The 8,794-nt window shown below is 45.9% G+C and overlaps 1 pseudogene; it reads left to right on the forward strand.

Moving 5' to 3' along the window:
- Nucleotides 1-4,450: 4,450 nt before the first annotated feature.
- Nucleotides 4,451-8,380, forward strand: LOC122707432 (annotated as a pseudogene).
- Nucleotides 8,381-8,794: the final 414 nt, after the last annotated feature.

An 8,794-nucleotide genomic window follows, 5' to 3' on the forward strand; every position in this document is an offset into this window, starting at 1 on the left:
GGCATGGGGAAAGGATCCAAGATTTGTGAACATACATTTGAATGACTGGCAAGATTGCTCCTGGGGTCATAAAGGTGAAGGTTCAATTAAGGTTTCTAATCAGTTGGTTTTGAGTTAACCAAAAGGAAAGTATCCTTTTGGACTGAGTGATAGATAGATAGACAATGGAAGAATAGATGGTTATGTGATGAATAAATAGCTGGTTAGATGATGGATAGATGCTGCTGCTAACGATAGATAGATAGATAGGGATTGATTAAGTAGGCACAGATATTTTAATATTTACCTTTTAACTAGTTTGTTGAGTGGTGACTTTTACTGTTTATTAGTTTTACATTGCTGTGTAACAATTTACTGAAACCATGTACATGCCCCTGTGTCTTTGTCTTTTGAAGTAAAATGCTGACTCAAGAGTTACTTATTTGGAAATGTGAAGATGTACAAAGAAAGAATAGCTGTTGGGCTAGGGAACTGGTAACAATTTAGACTATAATTCTGCCACATAATGGAATCACCAAAATCCCAATTCCCTGAAAGATACAAATAACGACCTAACACACATTCCTAAGTTATTTTTAGTTGATGTTGGATGGCATCACCGGACTCGATGGACAGGAGTTCGAGCAAGCTCTGGGAGTTGGCAGTGGACAGGGAAGCCTGGTGAATACCATGTAGTCCATGGGGTCACAAAGAGTTAAACACAACTGAGTGACTAAACTAATTTAAGTTGTTTTTACAGGAAGCAGACCACCCTTCCAGATGAAAACTGAAGACCACAAGAACATAGACCCTAGGCTGGTTGAAGCCAAAAGATTGATGATGATTGAAACTTCACTTTGATGCCAACCAATCCAAGAACTATCCACAAGCTGATCACACCCTGTTCCCTAAACTCTATAAAACTCCTCACTACCCCCTCCAGGGTGGATCACACAGTCTTCAGGGCATTAGCCCACTGTGCCCCCCTTTGCCTGGCAAAGCAATAAAAGCTATTCTTTTTTAATTTATTTTTTTATTGAAGGATAATTGCTTTGCGGAATTTTGCTGTTTTCTGTCAAACCTCAGCATGAATCAGCCATAGGTGTACATGTATCCCCTCCCCCTTGAACCTCACTCCCCATCCCACCCCACTAGGTTGTACAGAGCACCTGTTTGAGGTTCCTGAGCCATACAGCAAATTCCCATTGGCTATCTATTTTCCTTCACCCCAAACTCTGTCTCCATTTCTATTCAGCACCAGTGAACAGAGGCCAAGTTTTGGCAATACTACCACAAATTTAGCAGCTAGAAACAGCACATTATCTATTATCTTGCAGTTTCTGTGTGTTGGAGTCTGGGTGTGAGTTTGCTGGACCCTCTGTTCAGGGTTTCACAGGCTGAAACTAAGGTGTTGATGGTGCTGCAGTATCGTCCTGGGCTCATGGATCTCTTCCACGCTCACTGGCTGGTGGAATTCTGCTTCTTGCAATTCTAGGACTGATGTCCTCAGTCCCTCAAGGCCACACGACATTCCCTGCCACATGGTCCCCTCCACAGCATGGCAGCTTACTTTCTTCCAGGCCAGCCAGGGAGCATCTCCTGCCTCTCATCAGTTTATGAGATCACCTGATTAGGCCAGGCTCATCAAGGACAACATCCTTTTGGATTAACTCAAAGCCTACTGGTTTGGACTTTAATTATATCTTCAAAATCTATTCAACTTTGTCATATAACCTGATCATCAATGGGAGAGTTGTCTCATCATATTAATGAACTTTGCCCACATGCAAAGGAAGGGGATATACAGATTGTGTACACTAGGCTGTGGGAATTGTAGGGACCATATTAGAACTCTGCCTACCACCTACTAGAAAGATTTGAGTTCATCTTTTCTCCTTTGATAATTTCTAGTTCTAATGGTTTCCAAGACCAGCTGTTGAAACACATGAAGCCTCCATGCTCAACTGTGAAAAGAGAGTAAATATCTGTTCTTTCTATTTGAAAATATGTTAGGTTATGAGGAACAACTAAAACCCAACTCAGGTGGTATAATAATAAAGAAAATCCAGAGCAGGATGGTTTTCAGGCATGCTTTGATCAAGGATTCAGTTCCACTTGTCTGTGATAACCTTGACTCTTCTCATCTCCATGTGAAGACTGACTTCCCTCATAGTAGGCAAATTATTTCAGGGACTCTGTGGGCATATCTGACTGTCCACAGTACAAACTGATACTTCTCTTCCTCCAACCAGCAAGCAATAAAATGCCTCATCACCCAGCTAACCAGTCCCTGGGGCCAGGAGAACTCCAGGTACTGACTGACCGCAGCCTGGGCTTCTGCCCATTTCTGATCTCATCTGTGTGGGAAGGTGGATGGGATCACCCAGCTTCACAGAGACTAATTAGGGCCCATTCCTGAGCCCTAAGCCAAGGATAAAATGAATCAGCCCCACCCAAACCAACACTGCTACAAAAGGGAGAGAGAGTGGTGGTCGCTTGCAAGGAAACCATCATAACCCCATATGCCATGAGGATGTTGCTGAGTTAAGAGACTCCCCAAGCCCCACAGCAGTTGTCAAGCTGCTCAGTGCTGGGCCGGGTGCTAAGGTAGAAACGAGAGACACAGGCACTGCCCCCCAGGAGTTCTATCTTCCTGGAGAGACAAGCCACAGGTGGACAATTCTACTAGGAAAGCATGAGCTCCCATGCAGACAAGTACCATTGCCCCTCCCTACTGGGACACACTCAGTTACTGTGGGGAGTGGGTGTGTGGCACAACAGAGAAAATGAAGAGAGTGGTTCAGATCCTCCCCAGTCCACCACCCAGGCTTTTGCACATGGCCAGCAGCACTCAGTCCCCACTTCCTATCAAAAGTCTGTATCAGTTATCTAAGCTGAATAACAAACAACCCCACACTCAGTGGTTTAAATCACCATACACTGATTATCTCACAGTTTTCAAAGGTCAAGAATCTGGGCCCCAGCTTAGCTGGGCTCTTGCCCCAGGGTTTTACAAGGCTGCCATCCAGGTGTCAGGGGGACTGTGTCCCTTTCTGGAACCCAGGATCCTCTTCTAAGCTCATGTTCTGCTGACATAATTCAGTTTTTTACTGTTGCAGGGCTGAGGCTCACGGCCAGGGACAACTCTCAGCTCCTAAAAGCCGTCTATAAACAGTTTCTTGCAATGTGGCTCAGAACATATCAGGGTCCTCTGTTAAAGGCCAGTAAGAGAGCATCCCTGTGGCTCTTGGTCTCTCTGGCTCCTTTTCTCTCTGATCCCTAGACCATTTTTTTCAAAGGGCTCACCTGATTAGGTCAGGCCCACCCACACTCAAGTAGAGGTAATTATAAGCAGTATGCAAAGCAGAGGCCAGGGATCCTAAAAGCTGTCTTCAAATTCTTCCTGCCACAAAATTCATCCTATAAAGTCCCTCTGGCTCAGAAAAGTTTCCAGAGTGAATGAAGGCTCAAAATCAACTGAGAATTTCTTTAGAAAGGAGCAACCCTCTGGAAGCCACATTGGTGGGCAGCCACCTGCCCTTTGGTCTTGCTGATGATTTAGAAAAGTAAAGCCTGGTGCTGGGCTGGCTTGCTGGAACCTCAGCACCCTCGGAACCCTGCAGAGGTCAGGAGATGTCATTCTGTGGAATCAATATCCAGTTCCCCACCTGCCACGCAAGGCAGTTGGCTACTGAGCTTGAAGAGACTTATAAGCCCCACTCGCACCAACGTGGGCCGCTTCCCTCTTCCTTCCTCTGCAGCAGCGTGCTAGGAGAGCGCTCCCAATTTGTGGGAGGAGGAGGGGGAGTGGTAGGAGGATTAAAGGCTTCTTTCTTCTCCTTTCATTAAAGATGACATCTCTCGTTCATTTTGAAGGGAATGGGAGCTGTCTTGAGGTTCCTATCCTGACACCTTGTGATTTTTCTCTGTTAAGAACTTGAAAAATATGCAAATGCCCTGCAGAGAACTAGGCACAATGTTTTTTTCTTAATGGGTTGGTTCTGATGAAGACTGATTTTGCTCCAAAGTGGCTGGTTTTTCTTGAGCTCTGGGTCTGTTATCATTCTTCTGCCTTAAATGAGTTTCTGCCATATTTCAAACCTCTGCAGAGGGAGATCGCAGGTGGAAAGGCTTATTACGACAAATTACCTTGACACCAGCTCTTCCATAACATTAGCTCCTTACTGGGAGCTCAGTTCAGCCCCAGATGAGCAGCTCTGGATCCAGAGTGGGAGGAAGGTACCTGATTTCAGATGCTCACAGAGTGTCTCCGACTCAGCGGTTTCAGAACTGGTTGGACTAATGGGAATTCTGTCCCCTGAGCACAAGTGCATTGTCAGCCTTCAAAGCAGGGGCTGCAAACGGAACCACATGACTAGTATTGTGCATGTGTGTTCACACACATAGCAATGCAAACATGCATGCAGGTGTGGCATGCATGCACACACTCTTCATCTAAACCACCAGGATCATGGCTGAAATTAATGGGTATGTCAGGCAGCCACATGGAAACCCCAGAGTTCAGCTTTTCCAGAAACAAAACACATCATCATCCAACAATTTCCTTTCTTATTCCATCCCTCCCTCCTTTCTTGCCATTCAACGTGTATCAGTCAGGATAGGCTAGGTTATGCTGCCATAACAAGCATAACAAGCACCCCCTCACCACAAATCTCAGTGACTAAACATAACCAAAGTTCTTTCTCATTCACTAAACATCTGTTGCAGGATAGTAGAGGGTCTGTGATAACTGTCACCCCTTGCTCCCAGGGAGGTAAACTGGAGTGTTCATCCCAGCATAGCGCCTAGGGATTCAGAAGCAGACAGAGGGAATGGGGTGAATCACATATGGTTTGGGGCATCTCCCCAGGGTTCATACACACTTCTTAGCCCACATGCATTGGCCAAGCAAGTCAAATGGTCACCCTGGACTTGAAGAGATTAGCAAAGTGTGACCCTCCTGTGTGCCCAGGAGAAGAACCAGAAATATATGATAAATAGTAGGCATAAATGCCACCCCTCACATGCTGGTCTGTTAGGACTGCTGCAACGAACCACCCCAAGGATGGAGGGCTTGAGCAACACTGTCCTTGCTTAGCTCTGGAGATGCAGAGGATCAGGATGCAGGACCTCCATCTTCTGCCTTCATTGTTACCTGACCTTTTCCCTCTACAAGTGTCTCTGTGCCCTTTTTATCAGGACACCAGTCTTATAGGATTGGGTTCCCTGGTGACTCAGGGGTAAAGAATCCACTTGCCAATGCAGGAGACACAGGTTCAATCCCTGGGTCAGGAAGAGTGCTGGGAGGAAGAAATGCAACCCATTCAAGTATTCTTGCCTGGAAATTTCCATGGACAGAGGAGTCTGGCGGGCTGCAGTTCATAGAGTCGTGAAGAGTAGGACACAAATGATCTACTGAATATTTATTGGATTAAGCCTCACCCTAATGACCTCATCTTAACTTGGTCATCTGCAAAGACCCCGTTTCTAGACCACATTCATGGACACTGGGTCAGGACCTCAGCGTCTTTTGGGGAGGATGCCATTCATTTCACAGCACCTCTCTGTGTGACCCTCATCTGTGTGACCACACCTGGAGCAGTATCATTCTAGATCTTGAGAACAGAGAGATACAAACACACAGTTTATCCCCATAAAACCGAGTCTGGGCTTCCCTGGTAGTTCAGCTGGTAAAGAATCCACCTGCAATGCGGGAGACCTGGGTTCGATCCCTGGGTTGATCCCCTGGAGAAGGGACCAGCTTCCCACTCCAGTATTCTGGCTTGGAGAATTCCATGGACTGTATAGTCCATGGGGCTGCAAAGAGCTGGACACGACTGAGTGACTTCCACTTATTTACCTTACTTAGAGCAGAGTCTATGAAAATGCATGCATATAGTGATGCTTGGTGAGAATGTAAATGAATGCTCATTTGTGGTCTGTGATCTAGTCCTGGATTTTGATCCCTGGTCCACAAGGCTAGATGGCAGATTTTGAGCTAAGGGCACATCCCTCAGGTCAGAGATGCTGCCCATGTCTTAGGAGTGTGTGAACCAGAGGCCTGGGCCTTCATAACCTTGGGACTAGAGATGGATCATTGGAGTTCCCCTTGTTCTTTAAGATTCCAAGGAAGAAACACACCCAGAAGGCACGCAGTGTGTGTGTTTGGCAAGATGGAGCAGGAGGAGGTTGGAGGCCTGTCTCATGGGATATAAGCTTGGTCCCTTTAGATGCAGGGTCACCCTGGGGCCATGTTCTTCAGGCTAGATATGGAGCAGGTCTGCTGAAGAGCTAAAGACCCACTTATCCAGACCTCAGACATCATTCAGGGTGGTCTCCTGTCTCTGATACCTATTCACCCACTCATCTCATAAAGGTTTCCTGACAGCCCACCAGGCACTGTTCTCTGTGCTGGGAAATAACAGCAAACACAGCAGACAGTTTCTTTTCCCAGCACTGAACAAGGAAATAGGTGGTCAGATTAGTCAAAGTTCTCCAGAGAAAACCAATAGGAGATATATTATCTACATGTGAACATAAACATTTTATATATTATATATGTTCATATATATAAAAGGAGATTTATTTTAGGAGTTGGCTAACATGGTTACAGAGAGCACGTCCCACCATCCGCCATCCACAAACTGAACACCCAGGAAAACCAGGCGATATAACTCAGTTCAAGTCCAAAGGCCCGAGAACCACAGGGCCTCTGATATAAGCCCCAGAGCTCTGATGACCAAGGAAAGGAAAAGATGGAAGTCCCAGCCCAAAATGAGAGAGAACTTACTCTTCCGTTTGCCTTTTGGCTCTCTTAAGGCCCCCAAAGTGTTGGAGGATGCTGCCCACATTGGTGAGGGCAGGGCTCTTCATGGACTGAATTGAATGCTAACCTCTTCCAGAAACTCTCCCATGGAGGATTTTCTTGGTTGTCCAGTGATTAAGACTCTGCACTCCAGTTCAGGGGGTGCAGATTTGACCCCTGTTTGGAGAACTAAGATCCCATATGCCTTGTGGCACAGCCAATAAATAAATAAATAAAAAGAAGAAAAAGAAACACCCCCAGACCCAAGTGTAATACTTGACTAGCTCTCTGGACATTCCTTAGCACAGTTGAGCTGACATATAAAATTATTCACCACTGGGTATGTCCCACAGTGTACATGCTTTGGAGAAACTAAAGCAGGGGTGACATTGTGAGGTATCAGAGAGGGGGTCTTATACAAGAACTCTAGAGAGGCTTCCCTGAGGAGGGGACATCTGAGTAAAGACCAGAAAGAGGACACATGTGGGGTTGGAGTTAACCCAGAGAGAGGATTGGAGAGGTAGTTCTGGCCATCTATACCATGGAAGCCACAGGGCAGAGATACACACCCCCACTCCCTTAAAGGGGCATCCTGTTGCCTTTCCTCATGACCAGCCCACATGGGTCAGCCTTTATTCTGCAACAGTGGCCCCTGTCTAGGTAACTATGGCCTCCACAACCTCCTGGGGACTTCCCACAGTGGGCATGGCATATCCAGCAAATGTATGCTCTGCAGCAGAGCCTTCCAATAGAATTGCAATGTGAGCTGGGTATGGAATTTCATGCTTCCTGGAAGTCACATAGAAAAACAGTTAAAAAAAAAAAAAGAAATTATAACATAATTTATTTAGTCCAACAGATACCAAATATTATCACTTGAACATATAATTGTATAAAAGTTATGTGATAGCTGACATAGTTTTTGCATATGCAGTCTTCCAAATCAGGTCCGTCTTCACGCAGGCTACCCCATTTCAAGTGCACAATCTGGAGTCGGTATCATTGGAAACCAGTCTTGTGGTAGCTGTTCTTTTTATATCATCCTTCAGATGCTTGAGCATTTTGTAGAAATGGCCTTGGGCTAAACAGAGATTCAACACCGGATCATCTGAGGATGAAATGAGTTCCTACCGGAGAGGGTTCAGTGCAGTACCTGGCCTGGATTGGCCTGGTGGGTCCTGGGAATAAGAAAACACCAGCCTGGCCATTTTGGACTCTGTGGAAACCTGCTGGGAACAGGACTTCTGAAACGACAAATAAGTCTGGAAGGCTGTGGTCCACAGCCATTTTTGTTGGCTGCAACTGGAGTCTATGAAACCAGAGTGAGGGAGCATACAGCTCTCCTGCAAACTGAAGATGTATGTGCCCTCGATGAAACTGAGTTCTGTCCAGGCAAGAGATGTGCTTATGTGTACAGAGCAAAGAACAACACAGTAACTCCTGGCAGAAAACCCAACAGAACCAGAGCAATCGGGGGAGAGATAACTCAAGATCATGGAAACATTTGGCAGGGCTCATGTCAAATTCCAAAGCAATCTTCCTGCTGAGGCCACTGGACACAGAATCCATGGGATGCTCTACCCTTCAAGGACTTAAACTTACTGAAAAATAAATAAACAAAAGTGAAAAAAATGAAACCACCACCCAATGTTTCCCACCCTTGAACTCTGTACTGACTTTGTCTAAAAGACCAGTAGCCTACAATGCAACCCCACCATCCACGTGAGGACCCAGTAGACATTAACAAATGATGATCACACCCTTCCCAACCTCCTAATCTTGCCACTAGCATGATTCAAGCAACCACCTCCTTCCATTTGATGAAATGAAGCCTACTTTCTATCCCAAATTCACATGGGTTATTACTATACAACATGGCAGATAGAATTGCTAATATGTCAGGCAAATTCTGGTGGCTAAAATGGTGAAGAATCCACCTGCACTGCAGGAGGTCTGGGTTCAATCCCTGGGTCAAGAAGATCCCCTGGAGAAGGAATGGCAACCCACTGC

This window comes from Cervus elaphus, chromosome 14 (genome assembly GCF_910594005.1).
Source record: "Cervus elaphus chromosome 14, mCerEla1.1, whole genome shotgun sequence".
Classification (NCBI taxonomy): Eukaryota; Metazoa; Chordata; class Mammalia; order Artiodactyla; family Cervidae; genus Cervus; species Cervus elaphus.